The 27,957-nt window shown below is 41.6% G+C and overlaps 1 protein-coding gene and 1 long non-coding RNA gene across 5 annotated transcripts in view; one reads left to right on the plus strand and one right to left on the minus strand.

Annotated features, from left to right (window-relative positions):
* TMEM178B (transmembrane protein 178B) overlaps positions 1-27,957 on the plus strand; it is a 213,430-nt gene that overhangs the window by 6,461 nt on the left and 179,012 nt on the right. The gene's annotated exons all lie outside the window — the stretch shown is intronic.
* LOC135300888 (uncharacterized) lies at positions 780-27,937 on the minus strand. 2 transcript variants are annotated; one of them, XR_010362640.1, is made up of 3 exons: positions 26,087-27,937; positions 11,185-11,296; positions 780-5,227 (listed from the first exon to the last, which is right to left on the minus strand). It is a non-coding gene; the product is annotated as an uncharacterized LOC135300888 (long non-coding RNA). The 2 variants fall into 2 exon arrangements; XR_010362639.1 differs by lacking the exon at positions 26,087-27,937 and adding an exon at positions 19,209-19,618.

The following is a 27,957-nucleotide window of genomic DNA, read 5'->3' on the forward strand; positions in this document are numbered from 1 at the left end:
GCAGCAATCCCTCACCCGAGCAACAACTCTGAGTGAGCCAACCAACTCCAGGACTAAGCAAGCAGAGGGCTGGAATGCAGGTGAGTGTCTGGGAGAAGGCAGAGTTATGTCCTGCTTTGGCAACCAGCAGCTCACAACTCCTTGTATACAACTTGTAGTGAGCCAGAAGAAAAATGGGGAGCCACAGAGTCTGCCTGCATCCTATGGCAATGCTGCTCAGATGCTTTCCTGCAGTAGTTGAGAGGAAAACAAGAAAGGAAAAAAGGGAATTACATCATTTAATTATAAAGGTACAATAAAGTAGATGAAGAAGTTGCACAATAACCAGAGTCTGTTCCATTTAGACAATTACTACTCAGAGGACCTTTCATTTTGCCTTTGGAAGGCTGCCAGTTAAACCTGACTGTATGGGGCTCTGCTGCCTGCCATTGGAATCCAATTTTTGTTTAAAAACCCCCAGAATTTACATTGACCTTATTATTTCAATCCTCCTTTTGCCCTATTTATTTTTTTCTTTGGAAGTCATAGTAAATCCTATTTTTAAAACATTTTATTGTGAGTATGCTTAGCCCATGCCACCACTGAAAAAAAAAGAAATCCAAACCCTAAGTAATGCATGTGCAGCCTACCTCCATCTGAAATAATATGCAAGATTTCTGGGATGAAAGCATTCTCTGGTTTGGTTTGTCAGATGCAGGGCATAACTGAGGAGAAAAGTCTTAACAGGACTACTCCAGCCGTCACTAGGGATTATTTATACACAAATGGAAAAAGGCTACTGAGAGAGGCTACTTGCAGCTATATCTAGCTGCAAAGAGCAAATTTTTATTTATTTTTGTAAAAATTCTTTCAATACCTTGCAATGCTCTAGATTTTACTTTTAAAGTGCAATGGTTTTGACAGGTAAATTAGGACAGCCATTTTTTTCATGTATCCTTTATACATTAAAGACTCAAATCCTTTGTTTAAAATATGTGCTTGAAATCCCAGCTGTTTTCCAAATGGACTCATTAAAAAAGGGACTTTATTGAAGTTTGGATTCTTATCCTAGAGAAGTCAATAGTAAATGTTTTATTGAATATGGTGATGCAGCAAGTTCAGGCCTTTAGTGTTTCCTTTGAGGTTAAACTTGTCCCTGGGTAGAAAGGCCAGTGCAAGGTCTGTGCTCCCTCCTGTCACAGCTGGAGTTCTGCTGGAGGCATCCACTGAAATTCAGGCAATAGACAGCACTGGAGTTGAATCTTAGGTCATCCAGGTACTCAGTATTGCAGTTTTCGATGCTGAAATTATTCTTAGTCAGTTGATGTAAGACTGAAGTCAAACAACTGAGATACAGCAAACCTATCCTCTTGTTCAGGGATTTTCTAAAATCCTTTACTGGATGAAAGCACTGGTTCATGCGTATGTGTTCCAGGAGGATTTGGCCCATCATATTTTGAATAAGCAATTTAATATTTTAATTGCATCAAATTTAAATAGCAATTCATTAAAAAGTTTATTTGCCACAAGTAATAAGAACCTGACACACTCCTCTGACACATCTGAGATAATTAGTTCGATAATATATATCTGCTAAAAATACTAAGAACATACATGTAATTTAACAGAACAGCACCTGATTTTGATTATGACTTTTTAAAGGGCAAATTGCAATCAAACTGTTGGCTTTCAAACAAATTTGCCAGTGAAGACAAATGGAAATTTTGCCTGAGTAAAAATGACAGGATCATGCCCTTCTCAAGAGAAACTGATATTTGCAGAGCTGCCTGCAGGACTGCATGCTTAATTCCTGTTCATTTAATTGAACATCCAAATCCTTTTGAGAAATCTCAGCATTTTTATCCTTTCTGCCTACTGCTAAAAATTTACAAAAGCTGTGGAGGAAAGATTTAATATGAGTGTAGTTGTGTTCTATTCACTGTAAAAATAAAAATTTGAAAGATAATTTTACTTTAATAGAGATGAAATGGTCTGGACTATTTTGTCATCTCCTGCAATAAAAATCCATATTAATATGCTTTTTCTCATTGAAAAAGTATTTCTGTGCATTTAGAAAAGCTTCAAGAAGGGACTGAGTTCATTAACTATTGCAGAACCAGTAGGGGAAATGAGTTCATTAACTATTGCAGAACCTTTATAGATAAGAAGCTTTCTTTTTTGTAGGTTTAGCAAAAAGAATGACAGTAACTCATAATGTGAGTTACTTAATGGCTCATTGCTCACAAACTGCTGCTGGAACTCTTAACTACACATTTACCTCTTTAGGACCAAAAGAAAGAAATGAGATGTTTTTTCTTAGTTTTTAAGGAGTGAATAAATAAATAATGTGGATTCTGGAATCCAAGTTCCCTTTACAGGTCATTTGGAATAGAATCCACTTAAAAGAAAAGAATATAAACTAACACATTTTCCCTACAGGAGAGAAATCAGAGAAAAAAAAAAAAAATTGAAATGTATCCATTTGCTTTCTCATTAGGCCTACATTCTTTTATAAATAAATAGTCAGAACTGCCCAGCTGAGCCAGCTGAAATCATAATCCTGTGTAGATAAGTACCAAAATAGATGAAAGAAAGGTAGTACTGCAGTTAGGGCAGGGGCTTACAAAGCCAGAAATCAGTCCAAGCTCTGCCATTGTCCTTCTTCATGACCTGAGGCAAGGGGCTAAATCTCTCATACCTCAGCTCAGTAGCAGTATAATAGGGATTTCGTTCACTATTATTAATGCCAGTTTGCATTCTACCCTCAGATTTACGAGCCTTAATCATGGATCAGAAATCATGGATCAGAGAAATGTCCCTGCCCTTTTGACATGTGGCTGCACTTTAAATATTGGCAGTGAACGCAGCCTTATGAGATAGTACAAGGAGACTACAAAGTAATTATGTTCAGTGTGAGCGGTAGTGGCTTTAGAACACCAGGAAGCAAACCACATTCCTGTGAGTGCTACAAAATGTGGCATTCCTACACAGGTACAGTTGCAAAGAAGGATAATGAATAAAAAGTGCGGATGTTTATGGGATGGTCTTCCAAAGACTGAGGGATGGCACCAGAAAAATCATGGGTCATGTCTGCTTGAAATATTAGTAAGTAGGTGATGGGGATTGACCTCTTTGGTTGGCTGTAGGAAGAAGTTGACATTTCCTTAATGAAGACAAATATATTACACTAATGAGATAGATATGGGGACAGCAGTCTACAGCTGCTAAGAGAAATGACGTGGTCAGAGTGATGTGTTAGGAAAATTATATTTCCAGCAACATCCTAAATGGATACGTGGAGGGCAAGTTCACATTTGTAAAGGTCAGAAAAAGAAATATGGTGGTAATAAAGGTAGGGGTGGTGAGAGCCTGGATAGTGAAAGGATATGCAAACCTTAGACATCCCCTGGATCTATATACATGGTGAGAGATATGAGATGAAAATGTTGCTCTGGTTCTGGATGAGAACAATGAGAAAAGTAATAGCATTGTCTGTGATGATCTAGAGGGGAATTACTGAAGAGAGCATACAGTAAAGAAGGAAGAAGACAATTAGGAACTCTGTTTTAACTACTATAAGCCGAGTTTCTTATATGTGTGTCCATGAAGAAATATTAGAGATACTGTGAGTATGGACCTAGGAAGACAAGTCTGTGTTAGAGGAGTGAGCTTGGAAATTGCTACATGGAGATCAGAGCGGAATCTATGTTTGCACTTGAAATTATCAAGGAGTGAAATACAAAAAAAGAGAAAAGCCCCATGAACCCCAGCAGATCCGGGAGAATAAAAGTGTCTTCTGGAGGGCATGCAAAAGGAGCAGATTCAAAGGTGGTGCAGTAGAAGTCAGTAACACCATGGTAGCTGAAGAGAGACACTGCTTCAAGTTTAAACAGCACAAGAGACTACTGCAGGTAGCCAGTGTGCTGCAGCAGGTGAGAACAGAGTATTCAGACTGTGCTGAAGATTACCCAGTACATAAAGTAAAATTTTAGCTGTGGTTGCAAAGGAGAGGAAGCAGCAGTGAACTAGTGGGGAGGACTCCAGGCAACGTCTGTAAATGGCATATTCACAGAGGTTGGTGAGAGAGGGAGGAGAAGAGAAGACATGGTATTTATAGGGGAAAATAAATGTTTTAAGATAAAAGAATGTTTTAAGATGAGAATATTTTGAGAGGAAAGAGATGGAATGGTATTTGTGCTATGAGAGTAAAGAGGCAGAGGGGTGTCAGAGGTCAAGGCACAGAGAGAGCAAGAGGGCAAGAGCAGCTGTAAGGAAAGGCAGGAGGTAGAGTAAGACTGGCTCAGTGGCAAATAAAAGAAAGGAAGAGAGCCACATAGGAAGTTTTTCATAAGTAGAAGAGAAGAATGGGGAAGGAGTTGTAGGAGGGCAAGAGGAAACAGAAGGCAAAGCTGGTAGAAGAGGAAGATCATGGTTTGTCATTTTCTTATGGAAGAACTGGGTGAAATCCTGTATGACAGCTGAAGTGGGGGCTGGAGGAGGCAGAAGGGTCTGAGGAATGAGCCAAATGTGGCAAAGAGGTGATTGTGACTGAGTCTGAGATTTAACTGTGCAGAGCTGGAGTAGTAAGTCTAGGAAACGAGCAGAACTAAATGGGAAACAATGCATTTATAGAGGAGAAAGTTAACCAGGTAGGAGGGTTCCCATTAGAGCTGCCCTGCTGTGTGAGACATAGCAAAGAGCAGCTGGTGTGGATCAGCTGGGATTTGGGGTACAGGGCAGGAATAGCTAGAGGAATGCAAGGCAAAAGATCTGTGAATGAGAGTGCAGCATGGATAACATCTACAGGTAGAGAAAGGCAAGGAAAGATAAAGAGGGTGATAAAAGAATAAGGGCAGGCAGAAAGTCCTTGATGCTGATGATCTGAGCTGACAGAAAGGCCAAGGAAGCTTAGTGTGAAGAGGTGGCTGGTGCTTGTTGAAAGAGTCTGGGGGATTGTCCAAGTGGTGGAGGAGAAAGTTGGGGGGAAATCATAGGGTTCAGGATGAAGCCCTGCCTTTTTGGTGACTGACTGGATCAGAGAGTTATACACTGAACAGAAGATGCGCTAAAACATACGGCTTAAAGGGCAGAGAAGTCACTACCACTGACTCTTCTACAACTTGCTCTGCCTTCCTGCTGTGAGTTTATCCTGTGTAACCTTACAGAGGTGTGAGCATGGCTCTCCCCAACAGAGCTCAGCAAATTTGTCCAGTGCTTGTATCAGCCATGTTCCAGTCTCAGCTTGAACCTAAAAGAAGATAAATAAATATCAAGTATTAATTCAGGATATTTTCCACAAAGTGGGGTGTGTATGTGTGGGTGTGTGTGTGTGTGGGTGTGTGGAGAATGGTATTTGCATATCTGGGGGCTTTTAAGGAAAAGGAGTTCCAGGATGTCCTGTGTACACAGCAGTGTGGATCCTGTTAAGATATCCCACCAGATCGAGTGAAAGACATGGGGTGTCTCATTGTAGCCCTTACTTAATTCTGAGAACTTCTGTGGGTTTTGAGTTTTAACAGCAGACATTTGAAAAAAGCTTCCTAAATGTATTTCTAGACTTTCTAATAGGATGAAACTGTCATACTAATTTTATTGGATAACAAAAGTTATTTGAAAAGGTCTTTCTGCCTCAATATGAATGTATGATTCTTGTCTCTGTCTCTATTAATCAGTGCCTATCTTTGAATATGAAAAAGAGCCTTTGTAGTGTAGATACTTTTCTTTCTGCCTAATGGTCATTTAAAGACAGAAATATTATAACAGAAACAAACACAAACAAAGAAACAGAAACTTTTTCAGATGTTACAGGTGTAGATTAGGGTCACTAGAGTGATTTTGAAGAGGTGATGATTTATGGTAGCTGATGATCCAATTATATTGCTTTGTCTTACATATTTGAGTGGCCCTGATTAAGAGAGTATCCAAATACTGTTCTTGATTTTTAAACATAAAGGAATTTGAAGACTAGAATGGCACATGTTTTGCACACAGGACAGTTGCTCAACAATGCAAAAGTTCTGCAGGACAACCATTTGCATTGGAAAGAAATTTGTAATTGTTGATCCCTAATTACAAATTTTATGTTAAATTTTATCCCCTTTCTATTTACCAGTTCCCAAGACTGTCCAGTTTTGTTCATATCATATTCTGTAATGGTTAAAGAGAAAGGGAGGAGTGTTATGGTGATCAGAGAGACAGAGGAGACAGCCAACAGGAACAGGGGAAATGGAAAAAGTCAAATAACTTAATGGGCTCAAATTGGGAAGTTGGACAATTTCCATCTCAGTCTTTTGAAAGATGTGACATTGCAAGTCCAGTAAAAAGGATTTTCAATAAATCTGTCTAATTAGGGTGGTACATTAGAAATAAAAAGTAGCAAATCTATATTTAAAAAAAGGAGCAAAATTTGTCTGGGCCACAGTGGACCTTTTAGTTTGATCATAATAATATCAAGCAGTGTTTAAAGTAAGTTCTAAAGTAGAGATTAGTTAAATGCACAGGGGAAAATGAAATAAACATGCAAGGTATGTTTTCCTATTTGAAGTGTGCCAAACTACCCTGATATATTTTGCTAGGAAGATAACTGGGGTTTAAGATAAGGAAATGCTTTAGACCTAAATTATCAGGATTTTTTCAAACGATTTTATATTCTGCCCCTAAGGAAATGGTTTGTTGCAATGTTAAGGCAATTAGTACAAAATTTACAGGGGGTTTAAGGAATTGACTGAGGGAGGGCAAAACGTGCTGAGAGGGGAAGTGTCAAGATGAAGTCAACAGTAGAATTCCTGAAGTAGGCGACAAGTAGCACCTTTGCACAGAAGTTAGTAGGGCTCATTGAAAGAACTTTGAGCTAGATTTGAATGGAGAAAGAGATAAAGCCAGGCTTGTTGATGATAAGCCTGAGGATGCCACGCCAATGTTTTAGGGACAGTGTGCTAGCAAAGTCCTTTGGTTTGCTGTTGCAGTGGAGGTAGAGGATGGAGATTCATATGGCAGTAAAGACTCAAGAGTCAGCGGTGTGTTGGAAGGAGAGACTGTGACCTTTGGAGAAAGAGGCAGGTAGCTCAGGAGGACTACAAGGATGTAATAAGGTTATGCAGAAAGGAAATTGGAAGGGCCAAAGCACAACTAGAATGATTTGATGATCTTAAAGGCCTTTTCTAACCCAAATGTTTATGTGATTCTGTGATGAATTGCCTACTATGCAAGAAAAATGAAGAGTCCTTTCCAGTACTGTGTGCTTGTGAAATATCCATAGGACTCTGAAGGATTATTTTGCTATTATTGCTAGTTCCTCTTTTTTTCTTTTTATTTTCTTTTCCTGTGAAAGACCATATTCAGCTCTGTATCAAGCAGGACCTGATGGAAGGAATGTTTGTCTCTGGGCTGCCTGACGCCAGCTACAGGTGTCTGGTGAGAGGGAAGGGACATAAGGCAAATCCAGCTGCACTATCCCAGCTGCTTTGTCTCTCACTTAGATCTGAGCCACACTTTGTTTCATTCCTGTGACACTCCACATATCCAGGAAAGACTAGAGAGGAGGACTCTGAGCACTTAATGCATACTTCACCTTTCATTGAAATGATGTTTTTAGTTGGGTCTTTGTTTCCTGGCTCCCTCATCTGCTTTCATTTCAGGTTGCCTTAGCTCAACAACAAAGGCCTGTTAGATTCTCAGCTATTTATATTCATAAGGCAGGAGAATGCAGAGCCTTCAGCTTCTTCATTAAAACAGTTTATATAAAATAAAAGAGAATTTCCGTACTATATTTAAATGTTCAGAATGGCTGGCAGCAGCGGAATTAAACTCTTCTTCGCTCATATTTAAATTATCATGAGACGTGTATTTCAGTTCACAAAATGTTCAACCCTTTGGCTGGTGATGTTGGGTGAGTTTTCTTATATTGGGATTGATTTTGGCACAGGATCCACCCCCTTATGAGGAATAAATGACCCACTGTGGACCTTGTTCACTTGTGTGTGAAGCAGCAGACTACAGTCCTCAAAGAAGTTTTTGGGAAAGGTCTTACAGAAAGCATAAAGGCTCCACAACACTAAAGGTAGGAAAACATCTAGGATAGTGTTTCAGGGCTGTAGTTCAGCTCCAGGAAATGTGGAAGCACAATGACGTCAGTATGGAGCAAGACAAGCACGGATGCTGTTCCTGTCTGGAAGTTCAGAGAACGTTGTGTGACACTCCCAGTAGCAAAGCTGCCTTCTGCATTACTGAGAATGGTTGCCCAGCCCTCTGCCTGAGCACCTGTAGAAGCAGGGCTGTATCTAAGGTGGGTTAGAGAAGGGATTTCTGTTCTCTATTTCCACTGAAGAATGACTGCACTCTGATGAATAGGCCCCATTCTGCTTTGAGTGACCTGGAAAGGGTGGTGCCAGGGACCAAGAGAGGGGAGGCTGAAGGTTGATGGCATTGCCTCTACAGTCATGCCACATATGTGGGAGCAGCTGGATGTGAGGTCCTGTGCCTGTGTGCTGAGCTGTGCTGTCAGCTATACATATGTGCCTGTGAGCTATTCTAAGCCGCTATACATCACTGAGAGTATGGAACAAGGGCAGAGGTAAGTGGTTTTCTTGGCTCATTTGTGTAGATTTAAGCCATCCTTTTTCCATTAAATAATATTTCATGTCCAAGAGGAAAGAGGAATCCTTTCTACTCGGTGTCTTGAGGGAGGAGCCTCCGATTTTCAAACGCTATTCCTTCTAACTCATTGATCCTGGTGGGAAAGGTAGTCACAGACTCTCAGGGCATCAACTTTGTGGGGATGGGAGCAGGACCAAATCTCATTGACCACTCCATTGACCAAGGTCCATGTTTATCAGTGATGAAGTGGCTGAGAATGGGTCTGTAGTGTATTGGCCTCTGGACCTGGAAAATTCCATTTGTAGAAAGCACAAGGACTGGTTTCAAACAATTTTTTAAAAAGAAGGTGTCATTGGGAAGAGTATGGCAATTTAAGTGTCTTCCAGGGAAGTAGGGAGAGGCTACTTGATTGGTTGGAAGGAGGAAAGATGTATGTCAGTGTAAAGTCTCCCTCACACTTACAGTGATGGCACTACAGAGACAGCCTCTGCTTCTCCCCCACTCTTTCCTTCTTGTCCCCTGTGCTGTTCTTTCCAGTGTCCCCTGCATTCTGTGCCACACCAGAACTTGTGGCACATCTGCCCCCTCTTGTTCATCAGTTATTATCAGCATCCAGCCTGTGACACAGCAACTAATTGTCAATGCCTTCAAATGAAGAAGCAATAGGAGCAGGAGTAGATGAACTCTTCAGCACCAAAGTCCTCTTTGCCCATGTGTGACTAAGAATACAAGTTCAAAGGGAGAGAAAGGGGAAAGAAGCAGGACTTCCTTTAGTGGAAAGCTGCCCACAATGCTGAGGTATGGGCAAATCTTCAAACTCAAGCTCTGTTTCACCTGCTGCCAGCCTTGCTTCCATCTGAGGGGTCTTGGTGTCCATTTGGTTGTGTTACCAGGGTGTAGCTTTTGGCTGGTGGCATTAGGATGACTGGAATTTCACAGCTTCTTTAAAGATTCTCTTTCTTTTGAATACAATTAATGGCATTTTGGGAGCTCCTATACCTGAAATTTGAGGTGACCTGCACTTGATTGCTATGGTTGGATGACACATTTTACCCGTCACCTAGAAAATTAAGTTGTTTGAATGATCATCTTGGGCACATGAATTAGGCACTGAAATACCTCCTCTGAGGACTAAGGCTCTTCAGGTTGCTTGGGATAATGTTTCATTGAATGTCTTTAGGATCCATGTTTTGAAATGAGATCCAACTGTTTAGCTCTCAGAAGGCACAAATTGCCCCAGTTATATCTATCCTGGTGGCAATTTACATCAGGGTAGGACTTGGTTCTAATACTTGGGGATCAAATATGAACATTTCTCCATTCATTTCAATGCTTTCTTTCCAGGGTTTTGGTCTGTGCTAAAATGCACAGGGTCAGTGCTCCTGAGTTTAAGTTTTCATTTGAGTAATTTTCACCCTCCATCAGAGCTATCGCAATCTTCAAAGCTGATATCATGGTTTAGGCATCTGGTGCACACATACTTAAACCAAAAGACACAGGCAACATTTATAAACTGGATATGAGTGGAAGAAATAGGTCAGGAGTTCTCTCTGTTGTCTTTAACAGTTTCTTTTACCATCAGGCTGTGCCTTTCCAAAGGTAATATATTAATTATTTTTCCTTTGTTTCTAAGGGCCTGGGAGAAGTGACTCCTCTGACATTTTGGTATATTGCTGTAAAAAATATGGAGAAAAAATTTCACATGAAACATATAAGAGCCAAAGTTTACCCATCACAGATGCTAATCTGGTTTCAAAGGATTTAACAAGGCCTATTGTCTACCATGCTGGGTTTTTGTTTGATATTTTTCTGTTGATACATTGTCTTTGTGGCTTTTTCATCTGCTTATTGATGTATGGCTGTATATACTGGTCCTTCAGCTGTGTTCCAGTTTTATATTAGAAGAACTACTTTGTTTTTTGTGATTCTTATGGTTCTATTTAAAGGTTTAGGAAGATAAGTCTAAAATAAATTTGTAGCTCTCATTGATTAAAGTAACTTCATTAAAGTGAACCAAGGGAAAACAGAGATGCAGTGGGTGCCTGAGCCCTCAGGCAGCCTGGAAGATTTACTTAGCAAGGTGATCACAGTCATTTCACTGGAGCATCATGTTTCAAGCTGGAAGATGAAAATTCAAATTCACTGATGAAGGGGAGGTCAGAGTAAGAATGAAACCACCAGGACTGAAAGCTTGGAGTTGTGTTCAAAAGAAAATGGTGGCAAAGTTAGGAGAAACATATGGAAAGAGAGACGAGGAAGAGTGTAAGAGAATGGAAGCACTGGTAAGGAGAGACGGCAGTGGCTGCAAGGGGAGCAGACCTTTTGTTGAGCATGAAGGCCAGGATCTGTCCTTGAAAAAATATTGAAGTGCATAAACAAGGTACATAAACACCATGTTTCCCCTTTGGCTGTTAGCAAACTGTTGGCATGTTTGTGGAATGTGTGGGAAGAGCCTGAACTCAAATGCTGCCTGTGACCCAGACTCATGATGAGATTTTTCTGACAAAAAAAGATTTTTCTGGGTCCTTACTATAGTAGAGGCAGGACAAGAGCAAACCTGTGACCAGCCTTTTTCATCTCATTCATTACCAATTCAAAGGGTAACTTCACCTGCCATTTCTGTCCTTGTGGAGCCTCCTTAGGAGCAAGTCTTCCAGCAGTGCACTTCTGATCAAGTTTTCCTCCAGAAACTGAAGCAGGAGCCAGAGTCCTTTGGAAAGCCCTGCATATAAATATCTTGTTTAGTTAGTCTAATAAAGGTATTACTAACAGTGCTGCTTGCAGGATTTATTGGGGGATTTCACTAAGACAGTGTTAGCAGTGGAATTATAGTCATTCTCTTGTAAGACCTTGTCAATGCGAGAGAAAATAACATTGATCCAATCAGAGATATTTTACAGGATCAATGTAATATTCTTTTGCATAATCACAACCAAAGGATTATGGGCCTGTGCTGGGAGTGATGAAGGATCACTTGACAGATCACAGCCTCATTTGCTCTCATCCTTTTAACTGGTGAAGTACAGGCAGTTTTTAAAAGTCTGCGTCTATGTCCCTGTATCTTAAATACATCAGGGCTTGTTTGGGTCACAGGCATTATATATTCAGTCTATTGCTTTTAAACAATATTTTTGGCTACATACATTTTTCATAGCTGAGCCATACTGAAGCATCTTGGTATGACCTTGAGACAATTCCCTCTGCAATCCAGGAAACCAATGTACACAAAATGGGAAATGAGGCCCTGAGGTGAGCAGGGAGGAGGAGAAGATAAATCAATATACAGCATGAGCCTTATAACCCAAACATCTTAAGGGATTCCGAATAAGTTTGCGTAATTGAGCTTTTGGGTAGTGCAGCAATTCCTCCAAGGGGATACGAGATTGCACATGGCAGTGAATTCAGGAGGCCTAAGAGTATCCTGTGGTATGCTGGGAATAACTTATTATCAAACAAGTCCCCCTCATTGTTTACACTATTGTCTTTGCATTTTTTCCAAGATCCCAGGTCTGCTCTATTGCTTTAATGACAGTTTTGTCATGCCTTGTGAAAGCCCTAAATCCCTCTGCTGGCTGCAGTTTCCTAGATAGTCCCTTGGCTATAGGCAGGCTTGTTCTACTGTGGAAGAGAAGTCGTGTGTTTGATAGCTTCACCAGATTTGATGGAATGGTTCCTTTGGATTTGCACGTCTATCTCAGTAAAGGATGGAAAGGGAAACTGGTGGCTGAGATGCAGAGCAACGGCTCGGCTCACTGATAATATCAGGGACCATTCAAACTCCAATCCTGTGGTTTCAGATGACTACAACTGCAGGGCTGCAAAAGTTATTTGGGGAAGAAAAGCCAGCTATTACAAGTGACATTTAAAATTAGATGGGACATAGCTCTCGTGAAATACAGCAGGCATCAGCTTGTTTCCATCAGGACTAGGACAGATGACCGAACATGTCCCTTTTTCAGTCATGGGCAGAGTCTAGCCTGAATCAGAGCACACAGTTTTGCTAGGAAGCAGTGACTAACATGAAGCATGTGTACAGAGGAGCATGTGAGAGGATGCAGGAGCCTTTGGAATTAACCTTTTAAACAAGTTCAGGCTGGGGACAAAATCTCCAGGAGTTTGTGATCTCTGCAGCTTTACCTTGCACCAAGAGGCATGTGAGGGGGAAGAGGAGAGAGGGTCACAGGTCATAGATGGGTCATAGCCTCTAGGCAGCAATAACCATGGCAAAGTCCCCTAGCTGGCCTTGCCCTGCAGGCTCATGTTTGGCAATGCAGGTGTTCCACAGCCATCACTGTGGGGTGATTTGTGGAGGAAGTCTGGTTTGACAGCTCCCCTTTGCATGGCCCATTACCTCCTGTGCCCAGTGGCATGTGGCACACAGCCCCTCCTTGTGCAGACTCTGACCCCCAGCAGTGCTACACCTGTGTGGGCTCCTGCTGCCCACGGGGAACTGCTCCTGCTTTGCTGATGGCTGTTTCCATGGGACCTGGATAACTCTGTCCTGCCTGTAAGCCCTGGGACGTTGCCATGGGTCTGGTGCTGTGGGTAGCACCAACATGGCAAAACAAACTCAGGTTGCCAGAATCATTAAGTGAGAGTAATTGTGGTGCCACTTTAATTTTTTCCTTGCTACCTCGAATAATCAGTGATCAGATTGCTTCTGCAAAATACAGTGCCAAGAAGTAATCGGTGATAGCAATCATTCACTGTATCAGCTCTGGCCACAGAGCTTCGGCCTTTGGACAGTTTTTATATCCTTGCAATTCACGGGTGCCTGTCATTTGTTCTGTCAGTGAGTCTGCAGAAAATCCATACTAAAATGAGGTTGGGGTTCAGATTTAAACCCAGAAAAGCATGAAAAATCAGAGCAAATCCATGCTGATAGACTGTATTTTGTTGTGTAAGTTCAGGATGGACCCTTATATGGGATTTTCACTCTTAACTCACACCATCCTGGTGCTGAGAGTGAAGTTAGATCATGGATATTTCTGGATTGTGCGTACTTTCATGTTAGTGGATCCATAGGCATATGATGAGCAAGCCAGTGTAATTTGCATTTTAAAGTAGTCTTAAATAAGTTCTCATGTCTGCAGCTGGGCTTTGAGAAGATTGTGTTCCCTGGAGTTAGCCCAGGGCAACGTGCTGAAGATCACACATAGCTTTTACTCTGTTCTTGCTCAAGCAAAACTGCTTTTAAGTCCAGGGGAGCTAAGTCAGCCTTGCTGAAGTTAGAAGCAAGCATGTCTTTGACTTCAGTGGGACATAGATTTTGCTCAGCATTAATTTTTGCTTGTGAAAAGTTTTCAAGAAAAAAATGGAGAAAGGCCTTATAAACCAAACCTCCCAGGGACTTACTAATAACTCCTTCTTGCATAAGTTCACTGCCATGTGAGTCCCCTGAAATATTACCTTGAGTGGAGCAGGAGGTTTGCCTAGAGAAAATTACCTGTATGCAAGGCAAGTGCCATGAAACACTTGCAGTTAACATTTTATTTGTTAGTATAATAAAAGCATGTCAACAATTCAGTGTTGCCAAATTCCATTTGCCTGTTTGGCTGGGATATGTAGTATTTTTCCTGAGGAGAGAGTAAAATTATGTTCATTTGTTTCTTTACTATGTTGCTCCTGGCAAAGAAGAAGATTTTGTGCCAGGGCCGATAAATATTTGAGTGAATTTTTTGAGGTTGTTACTCTGAACCACTGCCCAAAAAAAGTTAAAGGAAAAATAATCCAAGGCTTCATATCAATTCATATAACTAACCTTACAAATAAAAATGTTAGGTCTTTAGTTGAATAAACCAGTGCACCTCTGACATTATGATCTTTTGTAGAAGTAATTTCTTCTGTGAAAGCTGCAAATGTAAATGTTCCTTTTCAACCAGTCTCACTCACAAATGGATAACTCTGATCTTCCTTGATGCACATTGTGTTGACCAAACAATTTCCATTGTCTTAGGCTTGTTACTTTTTCATTTTTCCCAGAGGGATTTGCAATCATTACGAGTCACTTTCCATTTTGACTTGTAGCCCAAGCAATTGAACACGAGTGTGAGGCTTCGATAAAAGCTGCTCACTGCAGATAAGAGTGACCCCCATTTACAAGCAGGTAAGGTCAGGCCTTTCCATCATAAACTTTTAGGGGGGATGCTGATCTTTCAGGCTCTTACACAGGCTAGAGAAGCATACCATGATGTCCATGTCACTGAGATTTTTATACCATCCCATCACAGTAGCATCTAAATACTGACATCACAACTCTGCAAGGAAATACAGCTCAGAAACTGTCTGGAGTAGATATGCCATGTATTATTAATTACCCAGCTGAAGCATCTGTAGTAATATTTGTACTATGGGCTCTGCAGTTATATTCCCCCCATCCTTTTGAGCACTTATTTGAATATTGTTATTTATTTTAAGCTGCCTGGTGATGCCCAAGCTTGAGGAGTTTAATTGTGCTGTAGGCAGGGGAAGTTGGGCACTTGTGTGTGTGCGGTCTCTGCTGTCAGGCGGGCTTATTCAGCAAAATGGCCGATGCGGGCACAAGATGTGTAAATCAGTGACTGCTGCAAGAAGAGCACTTAATTGAAGCTTTATCAAGTGCCTGCAGAGCTGACCTCCGAGCAGCAGCTGAACCACAGCTGGGATGGGAGCAAGCCAGCAGCTTTCACTGATGACTAAGCCTGTGTGCTGGGAAAAGGATTTGCTTAGAAAATTTGCCTGCTTTACCCATGGGTGGCAGAGCACTGCATAACTTGGGATGATTTAAATCATTCTGCCTAACTCACATAAGTTGTTCCTTTCAGCACAGACTCGGAGCTTTCAGGACACTTTGATGACTCTGTAGTTGTGTACAGGGGATCTCAGCTAAAGCCAGGCTGCTGACAGTCGGGGTCAGCACGGCGCTAATGGCACAGGGGGTGTCAGGCTGTATGGTGACATGATGGCACATTCAGGCCTGTGAAGTCTTTCTATGCTGGTCTGGCATTGGAAGGGTGGGTCCAGAATGTTTTCTATCCCTTCTGCATGAGCATTTTCCTGCTCTGCATGTCTGCAGCTGTGTATGCAGAGACAGGTAAGTATCCAAGAGTTGTAGATATTTGCCTGTTGAGAAATGGATCCCACTGAGCTGCACAAGCGTACTAAACAAAATAAAGCCCTGAAGGCTGATAGCAAAAGGAAAAAGAACTGTGTAAAATTTCACAAAGCTGAAAATAATGCAGGACCAAATTAATTTGGAGATAAAATCTAAACAATCTTGACAGGTAATTGGAAACTTATTGACAACATTCTACTGCATGTCTGCAAAAAAACTGTAGTGCTATATTTGAGAAAGAAGACAGTACTGTTTAAAACTACAATAGCTTTGCTATGAGGGGAAGTAAAAATAGCAGGAAATAAAAATTGTGAATGGGCCTTTTCTCACATACAGGAAGAAGAAAGGGCAACATACTGAAATATCTGGAAATTAAAACCTTGGAACAATAACAGTCAGGTAGGAGAAGAAGTACAAGAAGGAAGGCTATGGGTAGCTGTGTTGATACAGGAAGCAAAGCTCCAAAAGCTATCAAAACCCAGACACTTCAAGTAAATTATTATTATATGCTCTGTAATAGCAAAGCATATTAATGATAGAAATGCTAACAATAGTATTTGCCTTTTTCTAAAAGGAAATGATTAAGAAAACCTGTGGAAGTCAATAATATTTTTAATAATTTTAAATTAATAATAATTTTTATTTCTCATTTGGGAAAATTCTAGATAAGATATTCTTGCCATAGGATGACAGGAAAATACTTTCTTTTCCAGCAGTAGTTTAGACGGACAGAACAGTTAATAAATTCAGTCATTTTAATTTAATTGATCTGAATAATTTGATTCCAAGCATTTTAAAAGACCTAGCTAAGGAAATGTCCAGACTTAATTAATATAAATGGAGATTTCTAGAATTTGCCGGGATACTGGTGAAAGAGCAAAGACCTAGAAGAAAGCTGATATTATTCAAAACTCTTGAAAAGTGTAAATATAAAAATGCTAGGAAAAGTAATTCAGCAGCTAATGTAATTAATGAATAAATTAATAAAGAATTAAATACAGATATGCTACCTAATGCTAATCAAAATGGATTTATAACAATAGATCTCATTAAAATAATTTTTGTTGAAAAAGGTGCTAGTGTTGATTGAATATTCCTTCTCTTTTTTTAGGCACTTGAGAGGGTACCAGATGACATTTTTATTAATAAACCAGAGAAATCAACATGATGCAAATTAAATGGATTAAAGAGCTGGGTAAATTAATGGAGTTTAAAATGAAATTTTCTATAGACTTAAAACAGGTTTCACAGGATGTTGCAGGTATCAGCTTTTTGCATTAGGCTAACTATCATTTGTATTAAAGGACTAGGGAAAAACATGACAAAGTAATCCATAAAGCAACTTATAATAGTTTGGGGAGTGCTAAATGATAATGCAAACCAGGTAGCTCTGTGGAAGTGGTTGAGGAGAGCACGCTTGGTAATGCAAGGCTTATGGAGCTCAACCAGCCAAGCTTAACAAAGAGAGGACTGAGGGATGGCTTCACCATAGGCTATAAAGCTGCATATGGAAAGAGAACCTGCTGAGAGAGGACTTTGTGTCTAGCAGACAGATCCGTCACAGGTGAAGGGCTGAGGTTAAACCAGCTGAATTCAGATGAGATATAAGGCCAGTTAGTGGTGAAGGTATTAACCCAAGGAACAGCCATCTCTTGGAGGTGCCAAATTCTCCATTGCAAACACCTTGAAAACTTAGATTGTATTTTTCAAACAGAAATGAATTCTGGACAGTCCCATGGCCTCTGTTGGGCATCTGAGTGAATGATCACAGAGCTGCCTTCTGCACTCATAATTTATAACTGAGCATTACATGGAATTTGTGGCTCTGGAAAATGAGTGCCTGACACCAAGAGTTCAGATTTTGCCTGTCAGTCAAAGGGTTCTCTGGCTTTCCTGAATGTAGAGCAAGACTAGGAGTATTTTATGTGTGTAAGTACACAAAGCCATAGATGCACCCACTTCAAAGCTTTGTGTAACTGGGTGGACTAGTGCCACAGCAATGCAGCCTAGGAATGCTCTTAATGCAGGGCCACGTTCTGCTGCTGCTCCAAGATCTAGCTGAAAGGATTTTATCAACATCATCAGCATTTTACTGTAACATAACTCAGAACTGCGTTTACCCTGGCAAGTCAGCATGGCCAGCTGTCCCACAAGAGGGGATGTGGAGGGTGATGACAGGAACAGGCAGTAAAAAAGGGAAAGAATAGAAGGGAAAGTTAGAGAGGAGGGACAGATGCAGTAAAACCATCAGCAGCACAAGAGAGGCTAGAAAACAGAGAAATGTGAAAGCTGCATTTTAAGCCATAATTTTGTGTACATAAGGAAAAGAAGGGAGAGAAGTATTGCACAAAACCAGGAAAATTTGGGAGCAAAGAGAAAGAGTATATACATAAAAGATGGGTAGAGAGAAAAGGAGAAGAAACAGAAATGTTTGTTAGTCTTTGTGACCTTCTGTTACACTTACTGAATTATTTATTCTGATATTTGCTGGTATCTTCCTGCCAGCCATTTTTTGTCACGATATAAATAAGAGCAGAACTCTGTTACTGCTATTCCTGGAGGGATTTTGATGTTGAATGGCAGCAGGCACCTTCCCCCTCCCCCTGGCATCAGGCGATTATGAATTATGCCAAGTGCCTCTAATAACTAAAGGGAAAGGACTGCTCAGCACATTTGGAATGTAAATCTCATTTTTTTCTCTTTTGTAGGTCATGAAATGCAGCCCTTTTCTAAACCCCTGTGCTCAGATCACAAGCTACTGCTGCACACAAATTCCTCAGCCTATCCTCTGTAAGGGTGACATTTTGCCCAATGCTGAACCCCTCAGCATCCTGAGGGCTTGAGATAAGATTGTTATTATTGTTGTTTTAAACACAAGCATGCTGCATCATGCCACTTTAAAAGTGCTGCATAGATGTTATACCACATGGGAAAACAGACTGTTTAAAAACCAGAGATTTGCTGTATTCCAATTAAAAGGCAAGAACTTAATTTATATTTTTTTCCATAGCCTGCAGGTACTTATGGGGTACAATTTGCAGGGAATCTGCACTTACTGGCCAAAACTTTGGAAGTGTTCACTGCCCAGTCCCTTTCAAGCAACCCATTTAAGAGAACAAGCACTTTTGGGACCCTTATTTAGTTCCTGAGCTCTTACATCTCCTGCCCTTGGCACCTTCTTTGCAGGAGGAGGTTCTGTACTACAGCTTGAGGAGCTCATGGCCTCTGGAGAAGATGCACAATTTTGCTTTGCAAGAAATGAAAGGGAGGGAAAAATCCCTTAAACATTGATGAGCTGAACTTTCTGATTTATGATTGGAGTAATTTAGTTATGATGCAGGTCATGGATGGTCAGTTTTTGTTTCCCACTTGTCCTGGATTAGGGCAAATCTGGGAGAAAATCTCCAAAGGGGTCCCCCCAGAAAGCAAACCCACATGGCCCCTTCCCCCCACTGGTTTGGGAAGGATTCCTCAGAGAGAAGTGGAAAGAACCTGTTTATTTAACAGGCAAAGCACCCCCAGCACACAAAATGAACCATACCAGATGACAACACTTGCACCAATCTGAAAAGGATGACAAATTCAGAATGTCTTTCCTGGGAGTTGTCTCTGCTCTGTTGTCGCTCCCTCCGGCGCTGGGGATGGCTGCTGCAGGCCACAAGATGCAAATTTTCGGGGTTTCCCAGGTCTCAGTCCAGAGCAGCTTTGAATGGTTCCAAAAAGGGAAAGGAAAAACAGTCCAGGGAAAAATCTGGACTGCTTAGCTAAACTAACCAACAAGCAGAAGCAAAAAGCAAAAGCAAAGCAGGAGCACAGCAGAAGCAATAGCAAAGCAAGAGCAAGAGCAAAGCAAAAAGCAAAAGCCGCACTATGTACTGCCCCATCTCTGTGTCCCGCCAGCTGTGGGGGAGCAGGCTGATAACAAAACCAAAACAAACCTTGCTCTTCAGAGCCAGTCTTGAAGGCACAGTACATAATATCCAGCATTAACAGAACACACGATTAGGGATACAAGCATCATAACCTCACCCTAGGACACCACTGTACCGGCATTGTGCAACATGCAGTTCAGACCTTGTTTCATTTTGGAAGAGTGAGCAAATTATGTAAATAGTTAAAAGGAGGGATGCAGGTAAAAGGGAAAAACGAAATTAAAATTACTTAATGCTTATTTTGCTTTTGGATAGACAGTTTCTGTCTTGGGGAGAAATTAACTTTTCTACACAACTTAAATCTCTCTTAAATTCTTAAAATAGTGCTCTGGGAGTGACATGGCACTGAGGACTTGCTGCTGGCCAGTTTCACCTTATCATATTCTCTCAGAATATTTCCAGCCCAGCAGAGTAACTTTGCTGACAGCCCTGCACGAGCTCCAAGATATTTTCTTGCTTACAAATTAAGTTTTCCCAGCAATCCACCCTGATACTTCAGTTATCATCACTGGAGAATGGATGTCCTCAGGGACTCAAAAAGGACTATGTGGTCTCTCACCCATGGGTTTTAACTTGGCCTTGCTCACATCACTAGTGACCAAAAGTCATTACCATAAGTGGCTTATGTGAAATGTATTGGTCTCAGTCAATTATAAGCAGACAGTTGTCTGCATGACTAAACCACCATCCCAAATGGTGCTTTTTTTGGGAAGTCCTAAGCACAGGCAGGGTCAGTACAGATGGACTGAAACCTCAGCAAAAGCACAAGGAGAACAGACTTTAAGTTTTGTGCTTATTCACTTTCAATAGAATGAAAATAACACAAGCTGTAAAATAGCTGTGAAAGGTATTTATTTCAGGTCTGTGTACATTAGAGAAGTGTCTGGAGTTGCTCTGACTTACATTAGGGACAGTCATACTCCCCAGAAGTTACCAAGGTGGCAGAAAGTCTTTCTGGCAGCCTTTGCCCCCACCTCTGCTGAGGCAGAGCAGAGACCATCAGCCCAGACTGTGCCCAGCACATCAGTTTTTACCCAGTGTGCCAATACAACAAGCTCAGCCTTGCTCTGCACAGAATATCACACTGTGGACAAATAGGGAGGCTGTCTGCCAGACCTTTTTGAGCCACAGAGAACCATCAGACTTGCTGTGACTACCCAGAGGCACTCAGCTTTGTTGGGTTACAGATGGGGTGAGATGCAGAGCCAGAGCCATGGCCCAGGAGGAGAGAGAACAGTTGGTCCATTTTGCTTTAAGCTACAGGCAGCAGATTTTCAATCTGGGAAAGGCTTGCAAGAACTGATCTGGAAATTCAAAATAGCGGATTTTTCTCAGAGCTGGAGCACCAAAGTAGACATTTAGTTTGAGTCAGCTGAAAGCCCCTGATTTAATAACTGAGCTATTTAATTTTGATTTTGCTTTATTTATTCATTTATCTTGGTTAACATGTGTTGACTACTGCCTGCTACTAAACCCCCACAGCTTCCTCTGTTCCACCACTCTCCTCTCCCCAAGCTGTGGCAGTTGAACAGTGCAATGTCTCTCTGCACAGCTACAGGGAAACAGCACTGGAGGCCCACTCTTTGTTGTGACCTAGTCATGTCTTCCTGGCTTTCCCTACAGTGGGGGAAAGCTTTACTCTGTGTGTGCACTCAGGCTTCTTCTGCAGCTCTGTGTAGTCCTGCAGTCGTAGTACATGAAAATTCACCTCAAAACATTAAAACTGAACTTCAGGATGAGATTTTTACCAAGGGGCCCAGCAGAAGGCCTGGTCTTTGATTAAGGACTGTGTATCTGGTTTGACTACTGTCCTGAGGAAAAAGATTGCCTCAAAGCATAAAATCTAAACAGTGAAAGAATTATTGAGATATTCCCTTTTCATTTTTTTTTTGCCAAGAAACTCAGGTGCCTTGTCTGCAATCTCACAAAAATTTGAGCTAGAGCTGGAAGTGTGTCCAAAACTCTTGACCCCTAGTCTTATGCCTCAGCTGTAAAAGCATCCTTTCTTCCTGAATAGCTGTAGTAATGATCTGCCAAGGGAATGAAGAGAAATGGAGACTCTTGTCTCCAGTATTATGATTCTGAATAAAGCCTCAGGTCAATGTGATCAGACATACAGAAAAGAGAAGGATGATGTCTCTATGACATGGTTGAATTACTGGCATTGCAGAGCTGGTCCATTTTTTTTCATAAATGGTAAACTTATCAATGTGGGGGAGAATCAAAGGGTTTTGTGAATTTTTGTCAAGCACAGTGACAAAATAATCACTATAATGTCAGAAGGCAAGGAAGGATTGAGGGAAACAAGGTAGTGAAAAAGTAAGTTTTTTCAGCATGACAGATATAATTGTGGAAATGATAACAATTTCTAATATTCTAAAAATAGACTTCCATTTTTTAGGGACTATTTCTCAAGGAAAAACTTATCCAGTTAAAAATCAAAGCATTTCATTATTGTTTTGCCAAAACACACTGGGTTGACCTAAAAGGATTTTTTTGTCTTAACTTTTCACTGAAAAGCTTCAAAAATTTTATTCTGCTTGAGTAAAAACTTTTTTTCTGATTTTTCTCATTTTCCCATCTGTTTCTAATGGATCTTTCTTTACTAAAACAGCAACTTAACTTTTGCTAGTTTGATCTTGCACACTTGAATGTGAAAAAAGGCAAAAATAAATTGAAAATTAAATGCATTAAATTTTCATAATGTGTAACTTTAGTATGAATATGTAAATATTTCATCCCTCTTTGGTTCCTTTAAAACATCCTCCAGCCCATTGACTCTAGTAATGGGCCAGGTAAACATCTTGACCTTTATCTACTCAACTTAAAATCCCTATAAATAACTTTTATTGGTTTCTTTCCTCTGCAGCTATATGTAGTGTCACAGCTAAGAATGTCATTGCCCCAAACTGACAATTATGTTTTCAATTTTTTGGTCTTTTGCTTTCTTTTTCTTCTTACATTGTTTATAAAGCAAGAATACAAATACAAGAAAAGTCAAAAGAAAGGTCTTTGTTCAAACAAAGGTAAAATTCTGCTGCAGACAGAAAAGTGACTTTGGAGAAAAAATGATATCATCAGATTCTGTATTTATTCTCTTCAGTGGCATCCAGATCAAATTTACTTGGTTTTCAAGGTGATGTTTCTAACCAGCCAGCCCTTAAACTCAAATTGGGATCTGAAAGTCAAGCTGTGTCCTTTCTGACTCATGCATAATCATCCTTAATAAAGTTTCTATAGACAGGATTTAGCTGACAAGTTGGTGTTTATCATACACAAGACAAAAGAGATTAATCCAAGCCATTCATCCTTAGCTAGGCTGACTCTTCTTCATTAGGTGGTTAATGTATGCTATCTGTAAAGCAAGACAGAACAGGATGATCCAAGGAGCAGATCTCCTAATATGGAGTTGGTTTTATGCAATGCTTTTCTCGACCACAAATGCATTTCATTTTAACAAAGTATTTCCCAGACAAATCCCGTGGTGAGCCCCTGTGATAGCAGGCCTGGGAAAAATCCCTTTTGCCTTCCTTCCCCTCACCATTGTGCTCATCTTCCAAAGCAAAATGCATGTATGGGATTAAAAAGGGGAGAGTGGGGATGATGGGACAAGGTAGGAACATCTGGGGCTCTGCTCTGCAAAGAGATCAGCTGGTCCATGGAAGAAGAAGTCAGATTTGGGGTTTCCAGACCCATAGTTCTCCTTGTTGAGCATGGTACCTCATGGAGTATGGCACATGATACTGAACATGCTCTTGAGCTCACTGACATTTGTGTATTTAATGTACATGTGTGGCAGCCTGACACCCACTGTGACAGAAACCACCAGCAGATGCAGCAAGCTACCATCTCCCATCTCTTTAGGTTGAGGTGATGATGCAGTTTGAGCTTGCTTTGAGATCTCCCCTCTTTTTATTGAGTGTTATGTCTTGTCTTAACTGTTATTTTAATCCGCTTGTCATGCACTTAGCATGCGGAGTAGTCAGGCAAGGAGCTGACTGGGTGCAGGGTAAGTGAGGTATCTCTGTGCTTGGGAGAGCTCTGGTCCTTCCCTTTAAGCACATCTACCTCATGTATGATGATGAATGTTAAAGGGAAGGCTGGATATCACCTGGCTTTTTTCATATCACCAGGGTGCTTGCAAGAAACCAGAGGAAGCGTAATCAGTTTGAAGAAGTGGTGTCCTTTAAGCAGAGAGAGAAAGAGATCATGCTTATAGGAGGCATTTCTTTGCAAGTAGCACAGTGGAGCAGAGGAGAAGTGGCCAGTTTCCATTTTCTGATCTGTGCTAGACCAGCTTAGGAAGCAACTTCACCCCCTGCACCTCAGCCATCTGACCTGTTAGTGACAATGGAGATCACTCCTTTATAAGGCATTTGAAATATGTTAGTAAGGAGTGTGCTATTAGGGAAAGGAATGTTACTATTTACTATTAGTATTACTACTTTTACTATCACAATGCTAATAGAATCACTCAGTTTCTGTCTGGACAAATATGAGATCTTTGTTGGCTTCTGGAACAGATGTGTGGCCAGGTTTTGTGTCATCAGAAATGGCTGTTTGGCTATTGTCTTCAAACACCATCTCACCTACTAGTGGCTCCGTCTGGGGCCCTGTTGTGTGTTTGAAATGCAGAGGTTGTCCCGTTGGAAGCTGCCAGGACTTCCTTTGGATCATATTTGTGTGTGACATGAAATCGTGCTCTTAATGGCTGGATGCACTCTTCCACCCAGGGGGGCAGTCTGGTGTAACAGTCTGGGGGTGTCACAATGTTTCTTCTCAGCCTCCATGCTGTCATTCCTCCTGCTCCTTTGATCCTTGCTCTTCTCTGCTCCCTTTCTTTCTGTCCCTTTCCTTAGTCCCATTTTGTTATTATTAGTCTTGTCCTTTCAAGTTGCCCTGTTATTTCTAGTCTTCATCTCCTGCCTTTTTTGCATAGACCCAGTGTCTTCCCATGCAAATTGTGTAACTCATAATGTTCCCTATCTTGGAAGAGGCAGAGGTGGCCAGCATGCAGCAATCATGGCCTCTCACAGCAGGAGCACACAGGTAACTGGTTTTTAGGGAGCCTCAATGCAGTGAGTGGGCAGCAATCAGTCCAGGCAAGAGAGGAGACTTACACCTTATCAACAAGGCTAGGATGGGCCTCTTAAAGAGGTCTGGGGGATCCTCCTCTGTGTACTTGTTCATTTGTCCCATGTATGAGTTGAGTGACTTTAACTTCCTTTCTGTTTCTTCCTTTACTTGTTCTTCCTTTACTGTTTCCTCACTGTCTTCTGAGAATCTCCTGTCCATCTGTCAGGAAGACTGTAACACATATCTTCTTGTGATTCTGTCACTGAACTTCCTTCACCATGTGAATGCAGCTACACATAATCTAAGGCTATAAGAGTGGTATATAGTGATGGATGATGCTCTGCAGTGGAGTCAGGATTGTGTGATTATGGGATTTGGTGGTCCTTTGCTGTCCCAGCAGTAATCACTGTATACACAGCGACTAAACAAGAATTCAGCCAAACAATATTTTCTTTAGGGCAAAATGTCATGGAGACTTTGAAAAATACATTGAAGCCTTCTTTTCTGATTATTATACTGTATTCTGATGCTCCTTCTATCAAGATTTTTCAGAACCCATGTCTCTTCTAATGGAAAAAACAAGATACAAAAATAATCTGGAATTTATGACTCTCAAAAAGAATCAAAAGCCTGGAGATCAGCTCAGAAACTCAGGACAGGACATTCCATATTAATCTGCAAAGCAGGAGCATTATATTGCAGTTCAAGGTGGTAATAGATTAATTCTATACACTTCTGATGCATATACATCTAAAATTATCACATCAAGCCTTGAACAAAGCTTTGATAGCAGTGTCTCAACAAACTGAGAGGAGTTAAAAGAAAAGCAACAAAAATTATCAGGATGGCTTCAGGATTGATTTAGGTTGAAAGATTAGGTGTGCTTAATGTGGGAAAGAGATGATGAAGGTGGGCACGCACTAAAAGACTACAAATATTTTGTGGGTGTTAATGCTAAGAGGAGAAGAATTAATTTGTGTCATAAGAAATCACACAGAGGGAAGTGACAAAATAGTCTAAAAACTACAAAGAACCTTCTGCTGTCAAAACATATAGTACTGTGTTGTCAGTGAAGTATCTACAGAGGTAGGTAACAGGCCCCGGAGGCAAAACTTGGGAGGCTGTGCTGTGTGGAGTCAGCCTGCTCTAGAAGAGAGGCCTGAGATAGCTTTCCTCTACCACACATTTTGTTTCTTCCAAAACAATCTTTGTGAATGATCCAATCATTCAAATGACCTCTTCTAACTCAACACATTGAATCTGTGTATTAGTTTATTACTATATGGTTATGACTTCCTTATTATGTTCCCAGTGAGTGTACAAGTTTCATGAACATTGTTAATTTGGCCCACTCTTTCAAATATATTATCTTAATATCTTGTCTAAACCCATGAAAATCTGGTGAGCTTACCCATCAGGTACCTTGCCACACTGGTAAGAAGAACAAAGGCTGTTTTTTTGTTCTTCCGTTGTGCTGATTCACAAATTTCTTTAATGCCACAGACACAGCTTCTCTTCTGAGTGTAGGCCATAGCAGGAGCCCCCACACACTCAGAGATGAGATCTGTGTTAGTGTTCATGTTGGTTTCTTCCCCAGGTAAACTTCAGACTGCTTTAATTTTGTTCATCTGCAGCACAGTGGATTGTTTACATCCAAAGATGGAGTCTCTGCATCAGACCTTTGGTCCTTGTTTACTAAATATTTCCAGAGGTCATTTTTGGCAGGCAAGACACCTGCCTGGGCACTGCCTCAGGACTGTGGGAGGGGGTGCAGAAAAAAATCCAAGACATGAGCAGAAGGATGCTCATGCCAGGGGTGTCTGGAAGAGTGAGGCAAGTAAAAGACAGAAGCACAAGTGTCATCCAAGCACTTGTGCAGGGGTGAAAATTTTGAGGACTTTTCTCATGTTCTTTTCTTGACAACTCATTTATTTCAGTGGCTGATTACTGCTGTAAGGGAAGACATGTAAGGCCCCTAGCTATTTATCTCTTCTTCCAAAAGAACATTGTAAATAATCCTAGGAAAATTTACACTGGAATTTGTTTGCCTTTTATCAGCTAGAAGTTTTCTTGAGAGAAAAGGAAACATCACACTTCACTCCAGCCCGGCCATCACAGGGCCCGATCCTGACTGGACGCCATTTGCAATAGCTGCAATCCCTCAGCGCGGTGACCTGCACTGTGATGGGGAGCTCCTCTCTGGGCATAGCTCCTCCATGTCCCTGTGGGGAAAACAAGCCCCTCATGCCACATGGTTCTGGCGGCGGGTGCATCTGCCCCTCAACAGAGGTGGTGGCAGCTGGAGGCAATCAGGGGCCCTCACGGCCCTAATTGGCTCTACCTGGGCCCCCCACCCCCATCCTGGGGCTATTTCAGCTCAGCCTGAAGGTGCTGGTTCTTTCCTAAGCTCTGCTGTGAGATGGTGGCTTACAAGTTGGGGTAAGCAGCCATGGTCTTGGCTTGCTCATTGCTGGATGGATGGACCATCATTGTGGTGATGGACCCCATTACCAGCCTTTGTGCTTCATCTTGTGGGTTCATGCCCCTTGTGAGGCTCTTCCTGCCATTTGAACCAGGTATGTGCATGGCTGGGTACCGGTAGGGCCTGGTTTTGTGCACCTGGTCTCTCCTGAGGCTGCTTGGAGCTGGTGCTGGGGTGTCCCTGTGGGTTGGGGACCAAGGTGCTGTGGCCCAAACCAGCAGGGTAGGCTTTGGTGGTCTCCTGGACTGGGTACAGCTCTTCTTGCAGGCAGACTGTGTGAGCAAAAGCAGCAGCTGGCTGAGGCCCCTTGTGTGTCCTTGAGCATAGCTCCATGGTACAGAAGTGGCATCTCCCTCAGTTGGGGGCCTTCCCTGGTCTCGGAGGTGACAGGGGACCTGCTGCTGGTTCTGCAGGTACCTTCCCCATGTCTTCCTGGCTTGTGCAGCATGATGAAACAAAGACCACATTAGTTGTGGGATGACATATCATCTTTTTCTTTCCTGGCTCTTTCCTTGGCCTGGGGAGACTTGGCTGCTGGTTTGGGAGTTTATCACCTCTTAGGAGGAGCTGTGGGGTTTTCTTCCCTGAGCCACCTAAGGTAGTGACATCCACCTGGGTAGTGCCAGTGCTAGGGGTGGGTGATGCAGGTTTGGCTTGTAGAACAGCTGTGTGTGATCCTGTGTGACAAAGCTGTGCAGGCTGGAGGTCCAGCTTCTTTGTTTTCAATCGAGGGAGGCTGTAGCTTGGGGTCTGCATGGGCCTGAGAGCTTCCCCTGAAGCTGTTGCAGCCCTGGTAGGAC

The sequence above is a fragment of the Passer domesticus genome, chromosome 5 (assembly GCF_036417665.1).
Source record: "Passer domesticus isolate bPasDom1 chromosome 5, bPasDom1.hap1, whole genome shotgun sequence".
NCBI classification, from domain to species: Eukaryota; Metazoa; Chordata; class Aves; order Passeriformes; family Passeridae; genus Passer; species Passer domesticus.